This window comes from Camelus dromedarius, chromosome 23 (genome assembly GCF_036321535.1).
Source record: "Camelus dromedarius isolate mCamDro1 chromosome 23, mCamDro1.pat, whole genome shotgun sequence".
Taxonomy (NCBI): Eukaryota; Metazoa; Chordata; class Mammalia; order Artiodactyla; family Camelidae; genus Camelus; species Camelus dromedarius.
This window is the reverse complement of record NC_087458.1, coordinates 21475965-21491036: the sequence shown is the minus strand read 5'-3', so window position 1 is coordinate 21491036 and position 15072 is coordinate 21475965. Positions and strand designations below refer to the sequence as shown.

At 47.4% G+C, this 15072-nt stretch overlaps 1 protein-coding gene across 4 annotated transcripts in view; it reads left to right on the top strand.

Moving 5' to 3' along the window:
* Positions 1–3109: 3109 nt before the first annotated feature.
* The window catches only part of TNR (tenascin R), a 398595-nt gene continuing 386632 nt past the window's right edge, over positions 3110–15072 (top strand). For 3 of the 4 annotated variants that reach the window (XM_064478014.1, XM_031435726.2, XM_031435725.2), the window contains exon 1: positions 3110–3586. The gene's annotated coding sequence lies outside the window, so the exon portion shown is untranslated. Of the gene's footprint in view, positions 3587–4125; positions 4197–15072 lie in introns of all 4 variants that reach the window. The other variant, XM_031435727.2, reaches the window with a different exon arrangement.

The window sequence follows — 15072 nt, the reverse complement described above, 5'->3', positions numbered from 1 at the left end:
TATGCTCCCTTCCCCACCCAGTGCCTGCCTGAAATGCTAGTCTCCTTGTCTGTGTGGCAGCCAGCTGGCTCTCCAAGACCCTTCCCAGACATCACTGCCATCATGCAATGAGGTCACCAAGATCTGATGAGTCAGCCTGGGACTGAGCCCAAGCCTGCCCTGGTTCAGGAGGACAAGGCCTTCTCTGTCTCCTTGCGAGGGTAACCTTTGGAGCTGCATTATCCTCATGGTCATCTTTAAGAATCCTTCCCTCTACTTGAACTAGTCCTTTATAAGCAAATCCTTCAGCCGTTAGGTCAATGCAATCCCACATAAACCAATTGGAGGGGAATGGACGAGTCATTTACTCCAACCACCCTGCTAATGCCTGAATCTCCCTACAATGTCCTGAGAAGTGACTGTCCTCCCTGAGCCGGACCCCTTTTAGGAAGACCCCATTAACATGAAATTCTGACTCTTGGCAACTTCTGCTCTCTTCTCTTTCCTTGCTTCATGGGCTCTGGGAGCAACACCTAGCTGCAGACCCTCACTTTAGAGGTATGGGGAATCCCCAAAGCAGATTCTTCAGGATGGTCTGAATATTTGACTCCAGATTTTGTGAGCTCCCAGCCAGAGGCACTTAATCTGAACCTCTCTTTTAGCCCTTTCTGCACTTCTCCTGCCTTTCAAACACGAGTCTCTAATGTCTTTGTTCCTCTGAATGACACATTAAAATGAAACAATTCTGTCATTCTGAATTTCCCCTTTTTTTGTACTGACTCGTGCCTTCTTGTGGTCTCATTGAATAGTAATGGATCGGACTCCTAGCTTCCTTTAGATGCCACCACAGCACTCAGTTACTATAAGAATTTTATTGAAATCATGTGTGCACTTCCAGGGGTGAGCGAAGACAGCATGGAGCTTCACAAAGAGAATGACTTTAGAGTGAGATAGACGTGCATTCAATTTGGGTTCTACGCGTGCTAGACGTGTGACCTTGATCAGGCCACTTACCTTCTCTGAGCCTCAGTTTCCCCACTGATAAATGGAAGGGTCTTGCTTACCTTAAAAATGTCACACTGAGCTCTCTCTTCCCTCACAGTTTGCAAATGCTGTGCTTTCTGTTTAGCTCTCGCCCCTGCTCTTTGTGAAGGTAACATCTCATTCTTCAGGCCTCAGCTTAGCTTCCACACCCCTCAAGAAGTACCCCAGTCCTCAAAGATCAGGTGGCTGCCTTTTCTAGGTGCTCCCTTCTTGCACTGCATTTGCACATGTCCCAGCACTTGCCCCTGGAACTGAAAGGTCTTTCTTGCCCCTCCCTCCCATTTCTGAGGAACCAGAAACTCCAAGAGGACAGGGACTATGATTTCCTGACCATCACATCCCATCTTTGCCCTGCTTCATTCACTTCTGATCCAAAGAAAGAAAAATCAAGCCACATTAGGTAAGGAGCTCATAATTCTGAAATTCTGAAGAAAATGCCAACAGCTCACTCACTGTGTGCTTATTGGCTGAGTGCGTTGCAACAGTTCAGGCCATCGAAGTGCTGGCTCCATCCTAGCACCGTGCTAGGCACTAGGCAATGGGCTGCTTTGGGTACAGAAATCGAAGAATGTGTCCTCTGAAGTGATGTGAAAGCCCAGTAGTTTTAAACTTTACCGTCAGTTTTGTATATGTGAAACTACCCGAATCACCAAGAGGATTAGTTTTCTTAGCTGATTCTCATCAGTAAAAGCAATTTCCACAGTTTGTCTGGCACTCATAGTTGTAAATAATTTATTTGAAAAACTCAGCCACGTATAAAATTATTCAAGCAATCTAGATGCTTTATCATAAACAAAAAAAGATAGCTATGGTGCTATTTTCTATTGATTTCAGATGCTGTTGCTTCTGAAGTGTATATTTATTGTATAGAGTGGCTAATAACACAAACTCCGGGGTCAGGTGGCTTTTGCTCCAACACCACCCCTGCTGTTCACTAGCTGAGTGATCTTGGGGACGTCATTTCATCCCTCTGCACGTTTCCTGGCCTGTAAATGGCAATAGTGGCATTTGAGTTATAGGGTGATTGTATGGATTAAGTGAGCTAATACGTGTAAGGGCTTATAACAGTGCCTGACACCTGCCAAACACTTTATAAATGCTAGCTGTTATGGTTTGCTAAGGGGGTGAATCAAACGTAAGAAAGTTGTTTGGATGTGATACCTTTAGATTCCCTGCCAACACTGCAGTTCTGTGTCTATATCATTCCAATTCCTATTCAGTAGGGAGGGGGCAGCATTATCCACATTTTACAAACAGCGAAATTGAGCCATAAGGAAGTAAAAATGTCTGGTAAGCAAGTGGCAGTCTGCAGCTAGAACTCAACTTTGTAGATATAAGTCCTAGGACTCTTTCCAGGAGGCTTTGAGACTGTACATTTAAAAAGGAGTGAAAGATGTCCCTTGGGAGCCTGGGAGCAGTGACCCTTGGTGGCCTTTCGGTGCTGCAGTTCTCCATGGATGCTCAACAAGGTCATTTCTCTCTCCATCTCTGAGTTGATCTCAGGTCATGGCTTCCCAGATACTTTTCTTACCTGTTTTAAAAAAGCCATATTAGGGCACTAGATGAGGTACTGGCTGGATAATCTCTCCTTGGTTTCCTTACATTCCCCGCCTCATTAAACACTCCATTCCTGGGTTGTCCTATGTAGAGACATAGCTCCTCTGGCTGCAGACCCTGACTCTTTGGAGGCTGTCTTTCTGCTGAGTCAGGACCTTAAACCACGTGGGAACCCTACAACTGATCTTCCAATACATTACTCCCCAGCCATTCCCCTTACCCCATTCTACTTCTTTACTTCTGCAGTTGTGGGCAAAGGATTTGCAAAAACTCCTGTCCTCTCTCTCTCTCTCCTGCTCCCTTTCCCTTCCTGTCTGGGTTGGCCAGAGGGCAGACTCGGGCTGTACAGGCCTGTGTCTGTGCGGAAGCAGCCCCTAAGAGTTTTTGGGTAGAGAGAGTGTTTCTGGGTCTGAATCTGGATTGTTCAAGAGGACTCAGTATGCTTTCCTTTTCTGTCCACTAGGGGGCTGCTTGTAAGGGATGGAAAAAACAGAGGCTTAAAAAAATATATCATGCTGCTGAAATTTCAGCAAGAGGGGAAAAGAGAGAGTGCGTGAGAGAGAGAGAGAGGGAGAGAGAGGGAGAGAGAGGGAGAGACAGCGCAAAGCAGTCCCAGGCTTCCTCGTCTCTTTCACGTCAGAGGCAGGAACCAACTGTACTAAGGCTGTTTGCTCAATACGCAGAGATGGAGAAAGGCGCAGACACAGAGTGAGAGAAGAGGGGTCCTCCCTGACCCAAGGAATTACCACTAGTGGAGTAAAGCCACCTGACTTTTCAATCTTATTTTGGTTGCCTCCTCTTTCTCCTTCCACTCCAGCCCTGCCAGCTTGGGTTTCATTTCTTTCGTGGAGGCTCCTCTCTTCCTCCCAGGAAAAGGAGGAAGGGAAGAGAAGGGAGAGAGGTGGGTTCTCTAGGTGAGCGCGTCAGCTGGCTCCAGCCCCGCACAGACAGGAATTCTCTTCCCAGGAAGCTCCTCTTGCTCTCCTGCCGCCCACCCCCAGCCCGGGTAAGTCCAGCGCACTGTCTCCTCTGGTTTCCTCCCTAGCGTGATTTCAGCACCACGGAGAGCTATGAGATGCATTTTGGTTCCTGTGTGTCTGTGCGTTCCTGCAAGGCGTTTGGCACTAAGGTTACATCTATCTCTCTGCTGCCAGTCGAGCCGGGTTCTGCGTAGGGAAAAGAAAGATGCAAAACTATGTCTCTACCAAATTAAAAGGGCATGTGGACTCTGGCCTTATAGGGGTTTGTGTGTGTGTGTGTGTGTGTGTGTGTGTGCTGTTGCATAAGACAGGTGAGGTCTGAGCTAAATTGTCAGTGAGTTTGTGTAGGGCTGTTTTTCTTTTTCTATGTAGATAAGAGGGAGGTTTTGGGGAATTAGTCGTGCACCTTCTTTAACTCTTTCCCTACAAGCCATCTGTATAGAGAAAGTGTTGCAAAGGAAGCCTGGGGGTGGGGGGCGGCGGGTGGGAGTGGAGGTAGAGTTAAAAGTTATGCTCCTCTGAGAGAGACTGGAGGAGGTGGTTTTTTAAATGTCAATTTCCCCAGGGTTCTCTGGATTCTTGCTGTGGAGAGAGCTGAATCTGACCTTTTACTTTCTCTCCTGGTGTGAACCTGTGGTAAGTGGGCAGGGGCAACAGGTGGGCATTATCAGGCTGGGGTGGTGTGGGGGCTGAGGTCCCTCTGACTTCATGGTGGCAGGAAAGTGTCAGTATCTTGAGCTTTGCAAAGGTTGGCCCGTGTGGATGATACTACATTTGCTGGGAGGCAGGAAGTGCCCTCCACTTTTCCATCATACTTGACTATGTGTGGTTGGAAAGAGGACAAAGTCTGTTCTGCCTTATTTTCTGCCAGTGAAAAACATCCCGGGAAAAGGGTTTGTCTCCATGTGTCTGTAGAAGCAGGAGTGAATCCTGGTCCTGACTCAGGAAGGCTTGGAGTATTGTTATGTCCTCTAGCACTGAAAGTCTCTACAAACAGGCTTGTCATTACTTTAGACTTCATTGCTATGACTTTTTGCAAGGCACTGCTCTGCCTCCTCTGCCTCCTGCCTCTTTGAAATATGTTCCATTAATTCCCTGCAGCTGCCTTGGTCTTGCTTTGGAGACACTATCTGCCTGTCCCTGGCCCTCAATCCTGCCCACACCTGCTTGGGTGGGGTCATTCAACAAGTGGTGTTGGGGGTTTCCTTGAATCATCCAAGTCTCCATGCAGAGCATCCCAAGGGGGGATTTTTAAAGACATGGTTTCTTGTAAAAGTAAACCTTGCCTCAGATTGGCCCCTAACTATTTAAGGTTCTGGTTATTTCCTTCAAGCATGTTGAAGCAGGAGACACGGAGAGGTGGCACCTTTCACTCCTTCCAACTGCCAATAAACTCTAGGGAGGTGACTTTCTGTCTTGCTTATAATTCAGTGCTCTGGGCCCCTTCTCCAAGCTGAACAAAATACTCTTCACCCCTGGTTGGGGAGCCTTCTGGCTGAAGGACATAGCCCTGAATGAAATGGCATCATTTTTTTAAACTATGCTTGTCATTGAATCCAGAAGCCTCAGCATCTCCCTAGAATGTCAGGAAGTAGAATTCGGTGAGGAAAAGAATAAAGTCAGAGGTTGTGATGGTAGGGAAGAAAGACTGAAATAGATAAAGCCGAGTATCAGAAACCAGCACTGACTCATTCATGTTTCAACTCCCCCAACTCCTCCCATTCTTAAAAATCTCCCAGCTTGAGCAAGAGAGTGGATGGATTTCTGCACGACATGTCCCTGAAGACTTAAAAATAATCCATGCCCTTGCAGTGGATCCTTTCCAAAGCCACTGTTTATTACTGAAGCCTTCATACTTAGTGGTCATTATTTTATTAATGTCCTAAAATTCTCTCTGAAAGAAGTGCTCAGGGCCATTACTGGGTCCATCTAATAAATGGGGAGACGTAGGAGTTTAAAGTGCTGGGCCAGAGGGCAGCAAAAGCCAAAATAGAACTTCTGGTCTCCTAACACATCATCACCTGTGAAATGCAGATAAGCTTGAGTGTGGGAGAGTGGGGACGGACTGCTCCCCAGCAAACCGATTTGCAACCAAAGCCTTTTAGTGAACTCAGTGTGGAGTGATGGCTCCTCCCTGGTGAAAGAGAATGGGCCAAGAGTCTCAGAGAGTTGCTGGCCTTCAGTTCTCAGTCAAGAAGATGGCCAACAGACATGGCCAGAGAGGGGAAAGTCTCTCTGGACCTACTGTGAAGAGAGAACCTCTGGTTAGTGGCTCTCAGGCTGAAACAATGTCATGAACCTGATTTTCATGCTCACTTTGCCCCAGAAATCTCAACTGAAGGCACCCTTCTGGGTTACATTACCATGGATGTCTTGGTAATGATGTTACCAAGGTTATTTGATGACTTTTCTCTCTCATGAGCCCCCTCTGGGAGCACCTCCATTGAGTCCTTTGTGGCTCAAAATGTGGGAAGGATGACTGAGAAGTAGGAGAGGGCTGCGCTCTGAGCACCTACAGAAACACTAGGAAAGGAGTGGGAGACTGGACACAAACTCACCCAACATGCAAAACCTCCACTCCCCTGCCAGCTCTAGCCCTCACATCAGGCCGGCATTCTGGAGAGAAAGCCAGTGTATTACCATCTTCACCCCTCATTCACTGAACGGGGGAGACTCTTCTGGGCTGTCTCTGAGATCTGGGGAGATGAGAGATGTGGGAAAAGGTGGAGGGAAGTAAGAGGTCGATATCCTGCCCTATTCTCCACAGCCGTGGATTGCTGTCTTTGATCTAGATAGGGCCACCGTTACTTAAAAAAAAAAAGTGGTATAATTTGCACGTAATAAAATTATACTGGTCCTAAGTGTTAAGATTAGTAAGTTTTGACAATTGTGTCACCCATTTAACAGCTCCCCCAAATAAGATACACAAAAGTCCTCCTGTGCTGCTTTCGCTTCAATCTTTCCCTCCTCCAACCGCATCACTTTCTGGCATCTGTCACCATAGCTTCTACTGTTACATTTTGCAGTGAAAATGAATGGCCTAACAGATGTATCATGTGGACACTAGACTTTTAAGAGAATGTTTCAGGAGCCTGATGCTACTGTTACTGGGTGGGTGGCAGAGAGGTGGGGGGGGTTATTCCTTGCCCAAGTTTACAGTCATGGTGTTGGAAAGTCAAATGGTCCTTTCAAGTGCATATGTGTGGAAGCCAACAATCAAGTCCAAGTAGGAATCAGGGAATCCCCTGAAGGTCCCTGCCTCTGATCTGCCCTGAGTTATTTGATGGCACAGTGTGTGGAGAAAATGTTGAAATGTCTATTAAAGATTTGAATTCAGCATTCAGGTGGCTGAGCATGAGTCATCCCATCTGGGTTCTAGGAGGGTGAGGTGAGGCAAGAGTACTTGTGTGAGCTTGTTAGGAAAAGAGTGAGTGGAGTTCACTGTAACAGTGCTTATGCCACGAAATTCAGCTCCATTCACCAAGATTGTGGCTGAGGAGGTTGCTGTCTCTCCTTGTTCAAGAGTGACTTTAGAACCAGAAGACATTTTGCAGAGACTCACATACTATCATACCACCATAGCTCCATCCTGGGATGTCACCATTCACCCTGCTTCCATCCCTGGTTGTAGGACAGAACAGAGAGTCTCTCTTCTTTTTTACCGCAAGGAAGCAGTGGAGTTATCAGAAGGTTTTTATGACTTTGGTAAACACACACACACACCCCTACATAACCCAATGCCCTGCCTGTCCACTTCTCTCCCACCCTATATCTGTAGATGCTCAGTGTTCAGGGAAGGTTGGCTAGAGATGGGGTATTTTGAATACATCTGGGGCATGAGGTCTTCAACTGAAAAAAAATCAGAGTGTTGGAAGATCAACCAGCAAATCAGAGTCTTTAGTAGACCTCAGAACTTGTCCAAATAAGACATAGAGCTATTTACATGCTTGGTGACTAAGCATGTCCTCTGCCACCCTCCACTCAGAGACTTTACTAAGCACCTTCCTCCCAGGCTCCACCCCTTTCTGGGTTTCCCTCTCTCAGTGAATGCATTCAGACAGCTCATTTATGGGAAGGCTCTTTCCTGAGTCAGTTCTCCCAGCTGGGATCCCACAGAGAGGGGTATAGGTTGCTAAGCCACTGGGTCATGGCAAGTTAGAAGACAGTCATGGTGGGGACTCCCCAAGGTCTAGGTTTGTGCAGAAATCCAAAATGTGAATGATCTCCATAAAGCCAATTCCAGTAGATGATTTGGGAAAAGCGCAGAGACACACTTTTACCTCATCTTGATGATAGGGTATGTTAGTAAAGATCAGATCTGATTTGCCACCTAACAGGCGGGACTTGCATTTTCTTAAGAGCAAGCCCAATAGGAGGGAGAAATTGGAACAGAGATGTTTAAATGCTATTTCCAGCTATATATAAAAATCACTACAATTTTACCTTGGAACATGACTTTGGAGTAGAACTGTATTGATACATTCTGAACACAGCAAGTAACCAAGATATCAGTTGGCAAAAGGAATTTAAACAGCTTCGCCCTCTTTTCTTTCCCTCCTTTGTTTTCTTGTGATTAAGTAGACATAGACAAATTTACCACTTTAACCATTTTTAAGTGTACAGGTCAGTGGCTTTAAGTACATTTACATTCTTGTGCAATCATCACCACCATCCATGTTCAAAATGTTTCCATCTTCCCAAACTGAAACTCTGTCGTTTTAAGCAATAACTCTCCATTTCCCTCCCCCAGCTCCTGGCAACCACCATTTTACTTTCCAGCTCTATGAATTTGACTGCTCCTGGGAACTCATCTAAGTGGAATCAAACCATATTTGTCCTTTTGTGTCTGGCTTATTTCACTTAGTGTAATGTCTTTAAGGCTCATCCATATTGCAGCACGTGTCAGGATTTCATTCTTTTTCAAGGTTGAGTAATATTCTACTGGACATATGTACCATGTTTTGTTTATCCATTTGCCTGTTGATGGACATTTGGGTTGCTTGGTCTCTGCTCCTTTAAGTCTGGCCAGTTGACTCTACTTTACTCTCCAACTAAGTGGGAAAGGGAGACTCTCAGGTCATAGGTCACAGTGGAGTTGAAGTTCTTCCCTTTTCCTACAAAGACCAGGCAGGTGGCTTCCTGGAGGTAAATCAAGGAGTGTAAGTGGGGGTGGTGCACTCCCACCAACTCAATGAGTTAGGTGTGGTTCCTCTACTCAGGCCCTCATTGCCAAGTGGACAACAGACACAGTTCAAGTAAACTGAGATCCTGAACTCTTCTATTCCTCCAATGAAGTGCCCTAATCCTAGCCCAGGGAGGTACCAGGAGACAGGCAGGGTCCAGCCCTCACCCTTGGTGACAGCATCGCTGGGTCCTTCCTGGCTTATGCAGTACAAGGTGAGACTCCATAATGGGAGATGGAGCTCTTGGGTCAGGGACCAAGAAGCCAACAGGCTCATTACAGTTTCATAACCTTCTATCCTTAGAGCAGGCACGGCCAAGCTCACCCCCACTTGGCTCCTATAATGATATCTTATTCTTTGGCTGTAGATGATTCAGTAAAAGGTTACTACCAGGACCCAGGAGGAATTCATGGTTCTTTTAAGCTGGTTGAGTCCTCAGCATACTACAAGGTATGGACATAAAGAGGAAAAAAGCCTGGAACATTGATCCCAGGATAGTATCAACCCTGAATGGTTAATGTTTGACAATAGCTTAGCAACATCTGGGGGCTGGAGTTTAGTCTTTGATCCTAGTCCGCCTAAGAATTCACATTCCTGGGCACTGGCAGCTTGGATCTTTCCATTGTGTAATGACAATACTAGCCAACATTGACTGAACGCTTGCCACGAGCCTCAGCCAAGTGCATGGCATAGAGAATGCCCTTAACAAATGTTTTCTGCTGTTACTATTAATAAATGATTTATACACTTTATGTCATTTGGTGGCTAAAACATTATGGTATAGACAATTATACCCATTTTACAGTTGAGGAAACAAAGGCATCATGATTTATGTGGCTTGTTCAACTTTTTAGTTAAGGAGTGATACAGCAGGAACTGAAACCCAGGTTTGAAGCCTTCACCTTAACTGCTTTCTTATCTTGCTTTTACCACCCATTTGGCACTTAATGATGGCTCTACTGTGATTCTTTTAAGTATCTTTAGAGGAATTTTACATCTCCCATTACTGCTCATCTTATATGTGGACACTGAGGTGCCTCTCCACCTAGGTAAACCATCCTATGAGGGCTGGGAGGGCCCAGCACAGGGCCTGGCATATAGTAGGACCCAGGATAAATGTTCTCATTTGCTGTTGGTTCTGCTCAACTTAAGTACAGGAGTTCCTTCACTTGGTTCCCTGGTTCAACAATGATGATGATGATGATAATGGCTATTGTTTATGGAGTGTTAGTGGTGTGCCAGGCTATACCAGGCTGGGCAATATAGCACTGCACTTGATTCTCACCATAATGAGAGAAAGAACTCTCATTTACTGGAGGTTGCTATGTGGAAGGTACTGAGCTAGGTGTTTAATCCTCACGACAACCTAGGAGCCCAGGTTGGCAAGGAAAACCTTCCACAGCCAAAAGAGAATGGGAGTCCCGGGTCACAGCGCAATTTGAGTTGAAATAGTCATTTTTCCTAAAGAAGACCACAGAGGACAGAACACACAGACAAAGAAAACAAAGTTCCTGAATTCAGAATGGCTAAGTAAGTTGCCTGAGGCTGCACAGCTAGTTGGTGGCGGGGGATGTTTTGAACACTCCTTGACTCCTCGCTGCTGCTCCTGTCTTAGCCAGACCTTTCCCACCGTGGGGCCACACCTGCAGCAAGAAGCAAGGACTGGGGCTTTGTTGCCAGGAAGCCTGGCTTCAAACTTTTGCTCTACCAACATCCTGACCTTGTGCCCTAGGGTCTGAAGTTCCTCATCAAGGTTTCTTCACTGCCCTCCCCAGCCCTCCCCCCAAAGCCTGTAAGGATCATCACATCTTTCAGGGGTTCTTATGAGAATTAAATGGGGCACAAGTACACAGTGCCTAGGACAGCACCTGGCACGGAACATGAACAATTGTGCCACTCGATATTTCCTGTGGCCTGGGGGCTGGGGGCAGCTTGGGGTGCTTGGCATTTTAACAAGCTAATAATTATCTGGGCTGACCTGGATTTTACATTCTCCTCAGGCGCTACTGGGCTGGGCAGGCCCTTGTTTTACATCACCTTGATTTTAGGAGCATGTGTTGGCTATTTTTTCTTCTCCTTTAACACCAAAGCCTCACAGGCTGATATTTAAAAAAATCTGTAAGATACCTTTTACCAATTAATTACCTGGAAGTTTTACTGGGCTGAAATTAACTTAAACCTTAAGGAGACACTGGGTTCTGAGCCCTACTCCGCACTTAGCTGGAGACCATGAACCTCTGGATTCCTTTTCTCCCACCTTCCTCTCCCTCCAGATTCTGAGGTTTATTTAGGAAACGTTTTCTCTTCCTTTACAATTATACTTTCCATAAGAAGAACATCTAACAGCCACCTTCGGGCTGGGCTAGAGTAATTGTTGGAATTTTTTTGACGTGCAATTTCAGGGGCTTGGGTTTATACAGATTACCTCGAATTTCTCTCTGCGAGCGCATTCGGGGAGAAGTATTGTAAACCCCGTCGCCACTGGGCGCCTGCATCTGTGTGGATGGTCTGTTTACCTAAAAGGATTCTGTAAAATAGACACCTCCATAAACCAGGTTTTGCCAGCCTGTCCTGCTGTCTCCTGTGAACTTGTCAATACCAAGGTCAGCAGCGGGGCTCTGGCCAAGGAACAGATGTGGAGAGGAAGTCAGCTGACAGCTCTGTGTCCCACCCCCCTCCCGCGGCAGCCCAGCCAGCTGCCAGCCTGGGGTGAAAGGGCGCATGCAGACAAGGAAGAGGGCGGCACCAGGGCGGCAGAGCCCAAGCAGCCAAAGGGACAAGGCCCTGAGGACCTGCTGAGGGTCCTGCAAATGTTCATGTCGCAAAGGGCAGGGGCCACGCTGTCTGTCAAGGGGCCATCTCCTCACGGTGACCCAGGCTGTGCCGCAGGGAGATGGAATTTATAAATCCAGCCATAAAGCCTCCTGTTCAAAGCCGTATATATTTATAGAGTTATAAATGAAGTTTAACGCCGGTGAGACTCACTGTAAAAGCAAAAGACCTCATCTGTATCTATACTTCGGGTGCAGCTCAGTTCCGGGCTCCCTGCCTTCCTCCCACCCAGGCGCGCGCACGCGCCCACGCGCTCACACTCGCGGCCCAGCTGCAGCTCGCGAGCAGCCGGCGGGGGTGGGAGAGGCAGAAGGTCTTCTGAGCATCTGCAAGCCAGGCACCAGCAACGATGCGTTCCCCTTATCTCTGAGGGCTGTTTAAAAGCGGCGAGGAAAAAGAAAAAGGAACAAGTACTGCCAAAATCAAGCGGCTTCAAACAGTCAGGAATCTGGCTTTAAATAAAACAATTTGAGGAAGGTTGGCTTTTCATCTGCCTTGGAAGCTGCCAGGTTTCTGCTCCTCATAGCTCCAGATGGGATGTGGCGATGAGACTGCAAAGCTGGTGCTGACCAGCCCCACGCCCGGCCGTGTCCCTGCGCCGTGCCCCCTCCCTCCCCTCGCCAATGCCTTGCCTCCTGCACTTCTCATAATGCAGGGCTGGAGGAAACACTGGGTGAAATCCTGCTTGGAGGAACATGGATTTGAATCCTGGCTCTGCCACTTACTGGCTTTGTGGCCTCGGGGAAGTCACTTGACTTCTCTGAGCCTCAGTTTCCTGCCCCCACGAAATGGGGTAAATAGCTCCTACTTCTCAGAAGTGCTCTGTGGGTTAAATGAGATGTCATTTTCTGTATGTAGGCTCATAATGGCCCTTAGCACATAGAGGGTCTTCAGTGAGTGAAATTCTCTCTTGATGGAAACGTCTACTGTGGAAAAGGTGCATTTTGATGGTGGTGCTTAGACGTTACATGACTATTTTGACATATGTTCTCCCCATGGGGTTGGGGAGACCCCGTGTGTCCTGAGACTGACTGCAGGAGCAAGTGCATTTGGAAGACAGGCAGTGGACTTGAACTCTGCCCTCTTTTCATCTTGCTACCAGGTCTCCTCGGTCCTGCAAAGACCTCTGGGCCAGAGCGCCTGTGACAGCCACTCAGGGGAAGGTTGACTGACCAAATGAAATAGGCCTTATTCCCCTGGAACTGCCCCTGTGGTGGGCCTGTCTGTATCCCCAGAGCTGGCTCCCTGGAAAAGGCTCAGTGCTGCCTACTTGGGGCACAGGCCCCTGGGGAGTGTGTCTTGGGGTAACTAGGGGTGCCCTTCCAGACCTGATACTCCAGAGGTCAGCAAATCGTGTCAAGGGCATGGCATCATCTGTCCGTCCACCATTCACAAAGGGGCCAAGTGGAATATTCTGGAGAGGAAAGGGTGCAATTGATCTGGACCCTGATATGTACTGAGTGGGGGTGGGGAGGAGACCACTATCCATCAATCTCTTATTAAAAATGGTCTGAGGCTCAGTGCAAGAGTTATTAAAATGCAGAATAAGAGTGTGCCTTACCCTCCTCCCCACCCTCGCCCCTTTTTTTTATTTGTATTTTATCAGCTTAATTTAGTGAGAATGAAAGGCTCAGGCAGCCATCCTTGGAGACTGGGAGGGAATGGGAATAAAGCCATCAGAGAGGGCCAGTGGTGGCTTCCCTGGTGGAGTCCTCCTTCTGACCCCACAGGGGTCCCCCTAAACCCTACAGCACCTCTCCTCTGTGGCTGGAGCAGAGGAGGCTGTGACCAGTGCAGAGCTCTCTCTCTCTGCACACGTGCCCTTCCATTGCTCCCACGCTTCCTGGGCGAGGTCCCGGGGGCCGCTGGTGACCACAAATGACAGAGGGGCCAGGGGATCCCACCTGACATGCCCCAACTCTGCCGAGATGTGAAACCTGGGAGGAGACCCAGCTTTCGCTCCTTGGAATGTTTTGCCCTTTTCCATCTAAGTTCTTAAGGTCAAATGTTGCCAAAGGGTTTATTCTCCAATGGCAAAGGCTGCTAGGAAGGGAAAAAAGCTTTTTCATTTTTGAAGATTTGTGTCTCACCCTGGGGTTAGACTCAGCAAGTGGCCTGACTAGGCCCTGCCAGTGAGGAGGCAGGGACTGTAGGGAGTGGTTACCCGAGATTGGTTACCAGAATGTCAGAATCTGCTGGGTTCATAAGTCACCTGCTGGATTCAAAAATAGCTCCACATCTATTTTTTAGTGGCATAATAATCACTAACACCTACGTGATAAACACAATTGCCAGGCAGTGATCTAAGTACTCCACACATAATAGAAATTTACTAAATCTATATAACCATCTTTTGAGGGAGATACTATTATTATCCCCATTTTACAGATGGAGAAAGTAAGGGACAGAGAAATTTTTAAATTTACCAGAAGACACATAAGAAATGGCAGAGCCAGGATTTGTACCTAGGAACTCTATGTACTTAATAACCGTGTTGTCCTGAGCATCACTCAGAAACTACCCAGGTTCTCGGTGGCCAGAGAGAGATGAAAGACTGGGAAATCGTAATTTTTCACAAGCTTGGTTTGAATCACAAAGGTTGGTTTAAAAATAAGACCAGATCAGTCACTGTTTCTTTCAGGGGCTCCATGCTGTCACTTCTTCCACTCCCCCTCCTTTGGGAGAGTCCTTCTGTTTTTTCAACAAAGCCTCATCTCACTCCTTCAGGATGAGAGAAAGAATCTAGCTCCATGCAAGTGAGTTTTCTTAAATGGATTTTCCTTCATTCAGTCTCACAAGGTGGTGTCAATTCTCATCTAGCCACAAAAGCCTCATTCAGTTGGTGGTTTATCCACTTTGGGGATTATCTGGGCCACGGTTGTAACTACCCATTCACTTTTGGGCCACTCCTTTTAACTCTGATCTGCCACCATGCAGAATAAAATCCCTGAAATGGATTCACAAATGATCAGTCCATCTGGGAGGAGTAAGGCAGGCAGATGCAGCAAAGCTCGATTTGTTCCTGTGGAGGTTTGTTGTTTAGCTGTGAGGACGTAAATTGAACACCAGGGGCAACCAGGACCACCAGAAAATTGAAGGGGAGGCAGATAGTGTTGGCTGGCGTCAAAGGGCAGCTCAGTGTAGCCCAGGCCTCTCCCTCATCTTGAGCCAGAGATGGAGATAGTGGCAGAATAGCAGCAGAAGGAGCAGGGGGGCTCTTCAGTGCTTTAGAGCCCACCCGCAGTGTTCCAGATGCAACAGCACACAGAGCCGAGAGGCAGGTTCATCCCAGAATAGAAGCTCTAAGGACCAGGAGGCCTGCGCATCCCAGTGCAGGCTTGGTTAGAGGCTAGTGCTTAGCTCTTGCATTGGGGCGGAGAGGGACAACTCGGGGGACATGCACATCCCAGCTCTGGATGAGATGACTCAGAGCTGAGAATCCATCCCAAGCTTAGGCCAACCACCCAAAGGCAAGAGGACACATAGCAAGGGAAAAA